The sequence below is a fragment of the Bombina bombina genome, chromosome 1 (genome assembly GCF_027579735.1).
Source record: "Bombina bombina isolate aBomBom1 chromosome 1, aBomBom1.pri, whole genome shotgun sequence".
NCBI classification, from domain to species: Eukaryota; Metazoa; Chordata; class Amphibia; order Anura; family Bombinatoridae; genus Bombina; species Bombina bombina.
Window position 1 is genome coordinate 86,909,729 of NC_069499.1, and position 14,294 is coordinate 86,924,022.

Here is a 14,294-nt window from a genome sequence, read left to right on the forward strand (position 1 = left end):
AGATGCCGTCTGGATGAAGACTTCTGCCCGTCTGGAGGTCCACTTCTGCCCGGTTGGATGAAGACTTCTGCCCGTCTGGAGGACCACTTCTGCCGGATTTGTTGAGGACTTCTGCCCGGTTGGGTGAAGACTTCTCAAGGTAGGGTGATCTTCAAGGGGTTAGTGTTAGGTTTTTTTAAGGGGAGATTGGTTGGGTTTTAGAGTAGGGTTGGTTGTGTGGGTGGTGGGTTTTAATGTTGGGGGGTATTTGTACTTTTTTTTTACAGGTAAAAGAGCTGATTACTTTGGGGCAATGCCCCGCAAAAGGCCCTTTTAAGGGCTATTTGTAATTTAGTGTAGGGTAGGGCTTTTTTATTTTGGGGGCTTTTTTATTTTGTTAGGGGGATTAGAGTAGGTGTAATTAGTTTAAAAATCTTGTAATTATTTTATTATTTTCTGTAATTTAGTGTTTTTTTTCCGTACTTTAGATAATTTTATTTAATTGTAATTAATTGTATTCAATTTATTTAAATTATTTAATTATAGTGTAGTGTTAGGTGCAATTGTAACTTAGGTTAGGTTTTATTTTTCAGGTAAATTTGTCTTTATTTTAACTAGGTAGTTATTAAATAGTTAATAACTATTTAATAACTATTGTACCTAGTTAAAATAAATACAAAGCTGCCTGTAAAATAAAAAAAAAACTAAGATAGCTACAATGTAACTATTAGTTATATTGAAGCTAGCTTAGGGTTTATTTTATCGGTAAGTATTTAGTTTTAAATAGGAATAATTTAGTTAATTGTAGTAATTTTATTTAAATTATATTTGTTAGGGGTGTTAGGGTTTAGGGGTTAATAACTTTATTATAGTGGCAGCGACGTTGGGATCGGCAGATTAGGGGTTAATAATATTTAACTAGTGTTTGCGATGCGGAGTGCGGCGGTTTAGGGGTTAATATATTTATTATAGTGGCAGCGATGTGGGGGGGCCTCGGTTTAGGGGTTAATAGGTAGTTTATGGGTGTTAGTGTACTTTTTAGCACTTTAGTTAAGAGTTTTATGCTACGGCGTTGTAAAACTCTTAACTACTGACTTTAAAATGCGGCCTCAGTCTTGGCAGGAGAGGGTGTACCGCTCACTTTTTGGAAGACTCGTAATACCGGCGCTATGGAAGTCCCATTGAAAATATAGGATACACAATTGACGTAAATGGGTTTGCGGTATTTCCGAGTCTGGCCAAAAAAGTGAGCGGTACACCTGTACCTTCAAGACTCGTAATACCAGCAGGCGTTAAAAAGCAGCGTTGGGACCTCTCAACACTGCTTTTTAACCCTAACGCAAGACTCGTAATCTAGCCGATAGATAAGAGTTTACTTTAGTCACCATGGCAACCCTTGCAATGGCACCTCATTCCCAGCTGTTGATTGTCACTAATTAACCTATCATTGATTAAGACAGCTTTGTTAAATACCAAGTGTATCAGTCATTTTTACACTGAATAGCCTGAGGAAACAGCCCCTGTGAGGCTGAGAAACATGTTGCTTTGTTTTTTAAATAAAGATATATGTTTTATGATACACTTGCTGCTGTTTGGAATATTTTCACGCAGGTTTTTGGATTTTTTTTTTTTGCGAGGATTCTGTTTGCCAAGAGAGTGGTCCACTGGGTGACTGAGAAGTCCCGGCTTGCTGTTATTGCACCTGGAGGTGCAGTACTTTTCGTAAGTGTGACTTTATATTATCTTTACACCTGATTGGACTGTACTAGGCTATGATAGCTCTTTTTTGTGACTCCCTACAGACACTGTTGCTGTATTGCTGATGAAGCCCGCGTCTATGTGCCCTGTGTACCTTCCTCAGTGAGCTGGACCACTACAAAGTTCCAGTCTGCCCCACTAGCACTATTGGGTGCGCTGTGTTTGTGAGTACCCTATCTCATATATTTTAACATCCTTCTGCCTGACGGTACTAGGCCATGTTGGCACCTCTGTCTCTCTTTTTTTTTTTCTTCAGAATTTCACATCCCAGGGATTGACCATCTTGTATCAGAGAGCGGCCACAATGTTGGAACCCTAAGACTTTATTATTGCTATATATATATATATATATATATATATATATTTATTTTTTTTCTCAATATTTGTTTTGTGATATATGGTTGTTTTTTTATTATTTTCTGACTAATTCATTGTTTATTATTTATGTATACTATATAGCAATTATTATTTATATATGCGTATAGTGGTAAATACTTAGGAAGCGCCCCATATGGGACTGATGCCTAGCTGCATTTTTCCCTAATTTTTATTTTTTAAGTTTACAGTTGTTGACTACTGCAATGCATGTATAAATATTGCATTAATATAGTCGCTAACTTTTTTTCTATTTTAACTCTTATTTAAATAAATTGGTTATAAAATGTATATCGCCTTCTCCCCGACACTACTTTCTTGTTCTCCTGGTGTGACGTATCCAGCAGTCCCACCCGCTCTCTACGTTGCTCCAAAGCGTGTTCACGATCGTGAGTTGAACTGCACATGCATAAAACTCTGCCAGATCGCTATTGACACAATATTATTCAATGAGCATAAGTCATAATATTTTCTAATTTAATTTATAAAAAAGGATTGAAATTAATAAATATATTAGTACTGCAGTACTGCTTATAAAATATTTAAATCGTTATATCAATAAAAGATTGGTCATGGTAATCTAGATCAGATTCAGAATATAGCCAATAAAATGTGTAATATACTTTGTTTATAAATATGGATTTATTATTTGCTATATAACCTAAATAAAAAAAAAAAAATTCTTAAAAAAATTATTTCATTTAGTAATCCTAGATTTTGTTTCATATTATTGATATATAAAAAAATAACTGTTGAAAGATTTAAATCTTATAACATTTCCACTATGTAATAAAAATAAATCGAATATGCTTATGATAATTGATTTAAATAAAAAATTAAAATATCTAACAATATTATAAGCCTTTCATTAGAGAACATTGTATATTTTTAATATGTATAAATATAAATATATGTATAAATAGGTCATGGGCAATATATTAGATATATTCTTTTCATTTTTAACTGAATAATATAGCATATAATTTATCAACTAGTATACAAATATACTGAAGAATTCGTTGGCTGTTAAAATAATGGAACACAATTTAATACATAACTTTGATTGCTTAATTACGCTATGTTTCTAACTTACTTGTAACACAAACAAATGAGACTGTTGTATTGAAGATTTTGACACTGATGCCGACTGCGCATGTGCGTCTCATGCACGAGCACGAGTAAGAAGCAGGGGAATTGCGGGTTATACACATGTGCATAACGATAGCGTGGCGTTGAACAAAAGGGACTGAACGCCCCGGGGGGAAACTACCATTGGTGCATCACATAGGATTCGCCTGTCAATCAATTTGTAAAAATGGCGGGTGGAGGAAAGAAGTGCATCAGAGGCAGTTTTAAAGGTAAAAAAAGGCATAAAGTATTTATAATTAAAAATTGTTTTGAATATGTGATACCAAGTTGCGACACGGATCTATGTTAGCTTATAGGAGTAAAATTAGTGGGCGACGGGTGAAATATACATGCTGCATTTATATGTTGCGCCGTATATGTGATAGCAAAACCAGACTAAACACCGGCGTCGCCGGCTTTTGCGGGCGACGCTGCGTATGTAATCTCACCCATTTTGTATACAAATGATTTTTAATAAAAAAATGTATTGCTGATATATGTTAGCTACACAAAAAAGTTTATATCCCTTTAACGTAATTTTGCAAACACACAACCATGCACATGCAGTATGGACCCACACATAGTAGAGAAACACATTGCATAGGGGTCTGATGATCTAAAGCTCTCTGGGCTGGTGAGAGTCTATAAGAATGTTTGCCAGTCAGGGTTGCCACCTCAGCCATGTTTTCCTAGACACTTATGAGTTATAGAAAATGGCAGATAGATGGCGCTGGTCTGTAAAGTGATATTTCTCTATATAACAAAGAGAAAAAGGGCTTGAGGTGTGTGTAGAATCCAATTGATATAAGTGCAGTATACTCACTCCATAAGAAGTTGGAGTTCAGCTGTGGTGTAATGTGTCTCCAGAGTAATGTGATTCCCCGGGATAAAGGTATGGTATCAGAATCTCTCCAGAACCTGTTATTAGGTCTGCAAGCAAATGGAGACTCAAAATGACCAAAGGTGTTCAGTAAATCAAGAAAAAACAAAATAGTAACTTACTCCATAAATAGGAGAATCCGGCTTGTCTCAGCAAAAAAGGATATCAGCAGTCTTCCAACTTTGATAAAAAGAAATTTATTTAAGCTCAACGCATTTCAACTTTTAACAAGTCTTTTTCAAGAGCAATATAAAATCAATAAAAGCAAATAGCTGTGTATGAGTTATAGATGTAGCAGGGTTAGGGTTGTCAACCCCCCCATATTTTCCTGGACACTATTGAGTTTTTCATGTAGCAGGGTGTGCAGAGAGGAACATGAATAGTGATGTTCAGTGTCACTATTTGTGTGCTGTCCAGGGTTGAAATTCATGTTCCTACCTCCCCCCCCTGCAGCAAGTTTAACTCATAAGTGTCCAGAAAAATATGGCTGAGGTGGCGACCCTATTGCCAGTACTTCTATTTCCCTGATGGAATTATCTAAAGCCATTTTTGACACTGAAAACACGGTGTCTCGCTAAGGGGCGTAAGGAGATGCATACATTTCAAAAGTGCACAATGAAAATAGTAATATTGAAAATCATACAAAATAAATAATTGTATGTAAATTACACAGGAATAAATCATATTAATATGCACATAGTAAATTGTAATTTAAGAACATTGGATACTAAAAAATCACATAGAAATTCGTACTTAGAAGTACAAAATACAAAGTGTAATTGTTGTTTTATCGCAAAATAGGATGAGCATGGGCATTCCATGAGCGTGTATGAAATTGTCTTTTCAAATTCAATCGTAATTATCTAAACATTTCCACCCTTAAGATCTCACTGTTTTTTTTCCTCGCAAACTAAAAAGTGGTGAGGCTGTGAAAAAATATACAAAATACTTTAAACCCTAATTGAAAAACACATGCAGGCAAAATCATTGTAAGATGCTATACACAGACAGCCGAGCAATGGTATTTGTTTTTAATGCAGGATTACATTTTTAAAGTGTGCCCCCTTCTCACTGCTAACTTGGCCTACCCAGCGAAGTTCTCTCAGGAACTGCCTCTTTTTAAAGATAATTCCATGAGGGTAGCCCCTACGAGGGTCGGCGTGAAAAACCACGTCTGATCTGGCAAGGTTTAGATAATCTGGCTCATGAAGAACACATGGGAGTCAAATGTGGCACCCATATCATATACATTTTTATAAACCATAGAGCACCTTTCTGGTCCATTACAGTTTGCGGTAAAAAAAAAAATTGCATGAAAAATAAGTATTTTTTAACTTCCACTTTTATGGCAATTAGAAGCGCATTTGTTTGAATTAAATAATTACACACATTATTAATAAAATATAAGTGAAACATCTGATTTTCCAACAGTTGGTTCAATAAATATCACAAAACTATATCAAACATTTTTTTATGCTTTTAAAACTTTTTTTAAAACATTATTCCTGCTACAGTGGGAATAACAACACATCTTCAACCATTCCGACTTAACATTAAATAACAAACAGACTACAAAGAAGCAGTCCACAGTGTGCTGAGATCTCTTGGTGGATAATAATACAGAATTCAAAAATAAACAATCCATAATGTACTGATATCTCCAAGCAGAACCTTCTTGTATAGAAACAGACATAGATTTACTTTAAAAATACCACAACAAAAACCAGCAGGATATATATATATATATTATTTTTTTTTTCTCACAAAAGTACACACCTCACATTTTTGTAAATATTTTATTATATCTTTTCATGTGACAACACTGAAGAAATTATACTTTGCTACAATTTAAAGTAGAGAGTGTACAGCCTGTATAACAGTGTAAATTTGCTGTCTCTTCAAAATAACTCAACACACAGCCAATAATGTCTAAACTGTTGGCAACAAAAGTGAGTACACCCCGAAATGGAAATGTCCAAATTGGGCCCAATTAGCCATTTTCCCTCCCCGGTGTCATGTGACTCATTAGTGTTACAAGGTCTCAGGTGGGAATGGGGAGCAGGTGTGTTAAATTTGTGTTATCACTCTAACACTCTCTCATACTGGTCACTGGAAGTTCAACATGGCACCTCACGGCAAAGAACTCTCTGAGAATCTGAAAAAAGAATTGTTGCTCTACATAAAGATGGCCTAGGCTATAAGAAGATTGCCAAGACCCTGAAACTGAGCTGCAGCACAGTGGGCAAGACCATACAGCGGTTTCGCAGGACACGTTGCACTCAGAAAAGGCCTTGCCATGGTCGACCAAAGAAGTTGAGTGCACGTGCTCATATCCAGAGATTGTCTTTGTGAAATAGACGTATGAGTGCTGCCAGCATTGCTGCAGAGGTTGAAGGGGTGGGGGGTCAGCCTGTCATTGCTCAGACCATACGCCGCACAGTGCATCAAATTGGTCTGCATGGCTGTCATCCAAGAAGGAAGCCTCTTCTAAAGATGATGCACAAGAAAGCCCGCAAACAGTTTGCTAAAGACAAGTATACTAAGGACATGAATTACTGGAGCCATGTGCTATGGTCTGATGAGACCAAGATAAACTTATTTGGTTCAGATGGTGTCAAGCATGTGTGGTGGCAACCAGGTGAGGAGTACAAAGACAAGTGTGTTTTGTCAAGCATGGTGGTGGGATTGTCTTGGTCTGGGCCTGCATGAGTGCTACCGGCACTGGGAAGCTACAGTTCATTGAGGGAACCATAATTGCCAACATGTACTGTGACATACTGAAGCCGAGCATGATCCCCTCCCTTTGGAGACTGGGCCGCAGGGCAGTATTCCAACATGATAACGACATCAAACACACCTGCAAGATGATCACTGCCTTGCTAAAGAAGCTGAGGGTAAAGGTGATGGACTGGCCAAGCATGTCTCCAGATCTAAACCCTATTGAGCATCTGTGGGGCATCCTCAAACGGAAGGTGAGGGAGCGCAAGTTCTCTAACATTCACCAGATCTGTAATGTTGTCATGGAGGAGTGGAAGAGGACTACAGTGGCAACCTATGAAGCTCTGGTGAACTCCATGTCGAAGAGGGTTAAGGCAGTGCTGGAAAATAATGGTGGCCACACAAAATATTGACACTTTGGACCCAATTTGGACATTTCCACTTAGGGGTGTACTCACTTTTGTTGCCAACGGTTTAGACATTATTGGCTGTGTGTTGAGTTATTTTGAGGGGACAGCAAATTTACACTGTTATACAGGCTGTACACTCACTACTTTTACATTGTAGCAAAGTTTCATTTCTTCAGTGTTTTCACATGAAAAGATATAATAAAATATTCACAAAAATGTGAGGGGTGTGCTCACTTTTGTGAGATACTGTATATATACAGTATATATATTTATATATATATATATATATATATATATATATATATATATATATATATAAATAACTAATGCTCTGCATCAAACTTGTTTAGTATAGTAAACTCAATATAATAAAGAGTAATAGAAAATAATAAAAATAAAAATGAAGGAAATAGAAAGAAAAAAACAGAAAAAAATGGCAAATAGACATGGGGAAAGGCTTAAGGGAAGGGGCATTTGACCCCAGGAGGAACGAAGGCCCTTGTTGGGTAGGGGTAAGTTAGAGGCATGGAGAGTCAAGGAGGGCATGTAAGGAGCTGAGAGGGAGACAGGAAAAGTCACATGTTAAAAATTGTACAGTGACAGATTTGTCTCTGCCGGTCAGCTCCTTACTATGGAGGCATTGGATGATGTTTTGTGGCAGCTTAGGGCTGCAGTGGAGACCAGGGGCCCTACCTGGCTCATGGAGCAGCTGAGAGGGGTCCTGACTGCAGAGAAGTTGGAGTGGGGTTGGAGGAGTCCCGGCCATAGCCCATGTTGTGATCACGCCCCCCTGTGGGCATGAGAGGGGTACTGGAGTCCTGGAGATTGAGGGGAGTTCTGGGAGTCAGTGGTCAGGTGAGGCAAGGGATCAGGATGATTACCACGGCCTGGTTGGGCCTGAGGAGCTAATTTCTGGGGCTGCAGAAGAAGTGGGGCAGGACCAGGTATACGGCATGTCTGGGCCTGAGCTGTGGCATGGTGGGGCTGCAGGGGTTGTTTTCATATCTGGCCCAATGGAGCCTTCATCTGGTGGGGAAGAGTATGTTGGAGAGGATCAGAATCAGGAGGTCAGTGGAGGAAAGGAGGGTCCATCGGTTCCTGATGAGTTTGATGGCTCTTCAAGTGTAGGTTTAGGGGGTGGTGCTTTGATCCCTTTGGCTAGGGAGCAACTTCCTTTGGGGGGTAAGGATGCAACTTTGCCTTCGGAGGGTTTTTTAGAGGTTCCATTTTTGCCGGGGGATGTAGGATTTGAGGAGGAGGAGGTAGAATTGTTCCTAGCCTCTTCAGATGACCAAATTGCCTCACCTAACCCTGAAGTGCATGTTCCTTTTTTTGGTGGAAAGGGCCATGTGGTCAGGTCTGGGGATGTTAGATAGATACGGATGATGGCCTTCTTCGGGGTGGCGTCCTCATCCGTGGCTCCAGTGAATTCGGTGAGCACCTTCCAGCGATTTAGTATGGGCCATAGAGTGAGAGGGGCCAGTGCAGTAATGGCCCGCATGGCTAGCACAGTACTAAATGAAGAGGACGGCTATAATGGCTAGAGGACTATGTTGTAACTAATAGAGGAAGGCCTCACAGGAGGAATATGTCACTGGGGAGGTTGGGTCTTCGGAGCTGAGTGGATCAGCCCCTCAATGGGGTATTGGAGGTGTCACGGCTGGGGTTTACAGATGGGGAGGGGTATAAACCCCCCTGGAGGGGGAGACTCAGGTGTACCTATTTACAGAGTTGGATGCAGCCGCCCCAACAGTTGGGAAAGGTTGGAGGAGCAGTGGCTGTTGTACTGCACCAGGTCGGTTAACAAATTGGTTGGGTCAATTATGAAAATAATTAATGGGACTGTGTTACACCATCCAGATTTCGAGGATGTGGGGCAAGGCGGATTTTACAGAGATGATGAGGCGCATTTCAATGAGTTTATTTTTGGTATCCAGGAAGGCTTGCAGAATATCTTTTGGGTTGGCAGGACATTGCTGATGCAATCAGGCTAGCCATTGGCAGGGGTTGCTAGTCAACCTCCCTCTTGCACATCATGAATATGGCCATTGTTACTCTTAGGTTGCCTCCCCATGGGGTGGGAGAGCAGTTAGATGTAGCTGTGGGGGCATGGGGTTCCTTAGAGCAAGGTGGTTAAGAAAGGAGGTTACGGACATTGTATCCTGATATCTATTCAGGTTACAGCCATGTTACATAAAAAGAAAACAAAGCTGGGGTGGGGAAATTTTATACCAAGAAAAGTGTTTGTTGTTATTTTGAAAAGGGTGGGTTTTTGGACATGGGGCAAGGCTTAAGGGGAAGGGGCCTTTCTTCCAAGAAGGAAGGGAGGCCCTGGTTGGGTAGGGTAAGTTAGAGGGGCGGACAGTCAGGGCAGGTATGTAAGGAACTGAGCGAGAGTGAGGAAAGGTCACATGTTAAAAATTGTACAGTGACAGATTTGTCCGCCTGCCCTATGTTGGTTTTGGTTGAGATGGGGAATTTGAATTGTTCATTTGTCACAGTTTAGAGGGAGCAGAGGTGCTAGTCCGCCTCCCTCTTGCACATCATGAATATGGCTATTGTTATTATTAGGATGCCTCCCCATGAGCAGTTGGATGTAGCTCTGGGGGCATGGGGTTTCTTAGAGCAAGGTGTTTAAAAAATGTAATGGAAAGAGTAGAGTTCTTTTGTTGTGTCTGGATATCTATCCAGGTTACAGCCATGTTGCATAAAAAGAAAACAAAGCTGGGGTGGGGAAGTTGGACTAGCCCCGCTGGTGGGTTATGTTTTATATTGTTGTGGTTAATATATTAAGAATTATTTATATGGTTATGTTAAGTAATTTGTATTTAATAAACAAGCTGTGGCCTTTTTATACCAAGAAAAGTGTTGTGTTGTTATTTGAAATGGGGGGGGGAGGGGGGGTTAAAAATGTTAAAGTAAAAGGAGTTCCTGTGTGTTAATGGTAGACCGGCGGAGAGACTTCAACACTTAAGGGGTCAACAAAACACTTGCATGATAAAGAATAAATATAACAGGCCATGAAAAAGGCGCGAGACCCCATGACCTCTTATTTTAAAGCTCATAAGCCCCTTTTGCAAAATAAAATCCCTACATATTTTTTTAAAAGCCAGGAGATCACTGTGGTAATAGTGATCACCTGGTGTTAATGTATATATATGAAAAATAATGGTATCCTTTGAATCAGCTGGGTCTGCTGAAAAACCCCTGTATATATTATGTGTGGGTTTCTTAGTGAAAAATCAACTACACTAAGGCTTAAATGTGTGCAGTATCTAAACAGCAAAGTGGTGAAAATGGCTCAGCAATGAAAGGGATCATTTTCTACAATGTAATACTACCAAACCCAGATCTGTAACTAACAATTTAATATTTATTTATTTATTTACTTTAAATTGTATAACTTTATTAATGTTTTACAAGTTACAAGTCTCTGAAAGTGTTTGTGCAACAGACATAAAAAATGTGGGGGGGACAAAAACAAATTACTTATTAATAAAGTATGCACATTTAAGTGAGGGTGCTGACACCCCTGAATTGTAACAGACCCGGATGTGAGTAGTCAGTGTAATCACAAGATAGAGTCAATTTTGCAGGTCCTTGTATGCTGTTGAGAAGAGACGTATCATCAAAGTGCAAAGCTAAAAGTGATATAACATTTAACAAGAGTTGCTACCCATACTGGAGTAGCTTAATACGAACAATAAATGTGAAAAGTCAAATAGAAAAAGTATAACAGATTATAACCAATGTGGGTCATTAACTTCATATCCCCAAATATGAAAGATTGTGATACTTTGCAAAGTGAAAGAAAAGAAGTATACTGTATGTTGTTATTATCATAGATGTACGGCAAGGTGACCTGCAGAGGGAGAAAATAAGGGGACTAGTATTGTTCAGGTGCCTATAGCTTTCCATAGTTATAACATCTTTGCATGTGACTCTATAGATTCTGATTTTAGATAATGATACCTCTCTATTAATTGAAGAAGTTCATACACTTGATGCCTCAAGTCATCTGTGAGATTTTCCACCTTTGTGGAATCAGAAGCTTTGTGCTATTTATCATTATCTTTAGAAGTGTTTTTTTTAGATGTCTTTTAGTTTTGGAAGGGAGTGATATAGTAGTATATATGGAGTTAGGGAGGACTATAACCCAAAAACTGTAGAAATAGATAGAAAGACCTCTTCCACAAAGTTCCCCAGTCTGAAGCATATATGGAGGAGAGTGCTATCCTCTGCACATCCCCTCCAGCACTTCCCACTTGCTTTTTTATAAGATGCGTTTTAGTCTGACAGGTGTGTGGTACCATCTGGTGATGAATTTGAAAGATGGATGCAGAGATGGATGAGTGTGTGTGGTTATAAAATATTTTTTTTTTGCAAGATTTCGAGTCTATATGCTTGCTTAGCTCCAGTGCAAGTGTGCAAACAAAACCGAACTTGCGAGGCAGGGGATTGAAAAAATTAAAAGAGAACCTTTATTCCAAAGCTTAAAATGACATCACATAGTCAAAGGCCGGTGCAGCATCGGCCTTACGCGTTTCAGCTTGCACCTTACTCATAGACCGTGGTGCACATAGCCAAACAGCCTAATTAAATATATTCATCTGTGACGTAAATGCTCTGAAAGAATGTTAACCCATTGTAAACCTCAGCTGTCTTCTCATCTATGCCACACAGTTATACACTTAGTGTCATATCCAACTATCCCTTTAAGAAATGTCTCCTACCTTCCCATCATCCTCTACTTAAGGAGGGGCTTTAGATCCAAACAATTGCTTGATGTTTGCAAATTGCATGGTAACTTTCTCCCTGTTTGTGGACTAAGCTATTAACTTCCTAACAAGTTTAATTTATATCAGAGACACTTCTCATTGCTCATTTCACAAGCTTCTCTCCAGATTGGGACACGAGTATAACACATGAAAGAGGACTCACTTTCATCTTGCTACAATTGTTACAAATCAACAGCGCAACACAGCCGCAGCTGTAACGGACATCGCTCCCTTCAGACTGACGTCATCCTCTTCCGGATTCAGTGTGTGTCTTCGCAACACTCGCAGCTCACCGCACGCAGCTTCGGCTCTCTCAGTAGAAGGGAAACAAGCAGTTGTTACTTACCGATCTGATACATTTGTATCACTTGGAAACCACCTAAGCCCGCTGTACTTTGGATTCCAACCGCAAGTATAATCTTTGCCTACTCTCTATCAAGAACTGATCTAAGCATATAACGCTGTTACTAATAGCAACTTATACTTAATAACTAATCCCGTTATAACAATTGTGCTTGTTAATTATCCGCTAGCCTCAACCAACATCTGCTTTATTATATATTTGTGACTGTTGAGGTTTTATTATCTCTATATAACTCCAAGTGGTTTCCAATATAACTACTTGAGAGTTTCTGTCTGCCTCAATCTTTAACTAAATCTCTGATACTCTTATATGGTACCGGTCTCATAAAACCTATTGAGTGCTGGTTATATAAGATTACCTACACTAACACATTTTCTAAGATAGAAACTTCTTAGGGATATTGCACTTAGCTAGTCTCTCTAATAATAAGACAATAGCTAAACAAATAGCAACATTAAGTATGTGTACTCTTAATGTGATTTACCGCAACTGCATATGCCAAACCAATAGAGTCTAATCTTAGCATAAACAGTACAAAGCATTGTATATAAGAAACACACACAATATCCAACTGCTGTAAGCAACCAATTAGTAAGAGTAACATTAGTCATTATAAATCAAGTCTCCGTGAATTGTATGTCCATCAAAAATGTAAACATATATATTACATTCAAGTTTCAAAGTTTGTAATTATACACTAAACAGTGGACATGCATTAATGAAATTCCTACACCTATACTTTATTTAGTTTCTACATCAGCATTGGCTCTTATTTCACTATCCAGACACACATTGTCTGTGCATATGCGGCCACAGAAGCACACCTCACAAACTCCTCAGCTCCTAATATCTCTATTTAGTCTTACATATAAACAACATTTTAAGGGAGTTACAAAGTACTCAATGCTTATTGGTAAACACTCGCTAATCTCCTATTATATACATACATGTACAATCTTAAAGGTGAAACTTAACATATTATTTACAGAAAAGTATATCAATATAAATGTTATATAATACTTCTATGAATCAAGAAAAGACAAAGTTAATCCTATTCTAGGGAAATATGTTATCTAGGGATGGCTGTATATATATCCAAACAATTCTGGTTACTATTCTTCTTCTTCAAAAAAATCTAGAATCAAAGACAAGGACGACTCATAGTTTTTGCATTGGGTCCTTGCTTGAGCCTTTGGGTGAATGGATGGAAAAAGTTCTTCAGCCTCTAGTAAGGCTATTACCCTCATACCTTCAAGATACCAAACAACTGTTGACAATGATGGACTCACTAGAATGGAAAGACAATTATAGCTGGATGACCATAGATGTTGTAAGCTTGTATTCTTCTATACCTCTAGAGAAGGGAATGAAGGATATAAGATATTTTTTGGATACATTTACAGGTTACCCAGAAGACTACATAAGCTTTGTGATTAGATTACTTAATTTTCAGCTAACACACAATTTTTTCTCCTTTAGGGGACAGTTCTATCTCCAGAGATGAGGGACAGCCATGGGTGCTACTTTTGCCCTAGCTTTTGCCAACCTCTATATGGGGTGGTGGAAGCTGTCCCAGATCTATGGAGAGAATTGCCCCCAGTGGAGAAATATAGGCCTAGATTTGGAGTTTGGCGGTAAAAGGGCTGTTAACGCTCCGCTGGTTTTTTTCTGGCCGCACCATAAATTTAACTCTGGTATCGAGAGTTCAAACAAATGCTGCGTTAGGCTCCAAAAAAGGAGCGTAGAGCATATTTACCGCAAATGCAACTCTCGATACCAGAGTTGCTTACGGACGCGGCCGGCATCAAAAACGTGCTCGTGCACGATTCTCCCATAGGAAACAATGGGGCAGTTTGAGCTGAAAAAAAACCTAACACCTGCAAAAAAGCAGCGTTCAGCTCTTA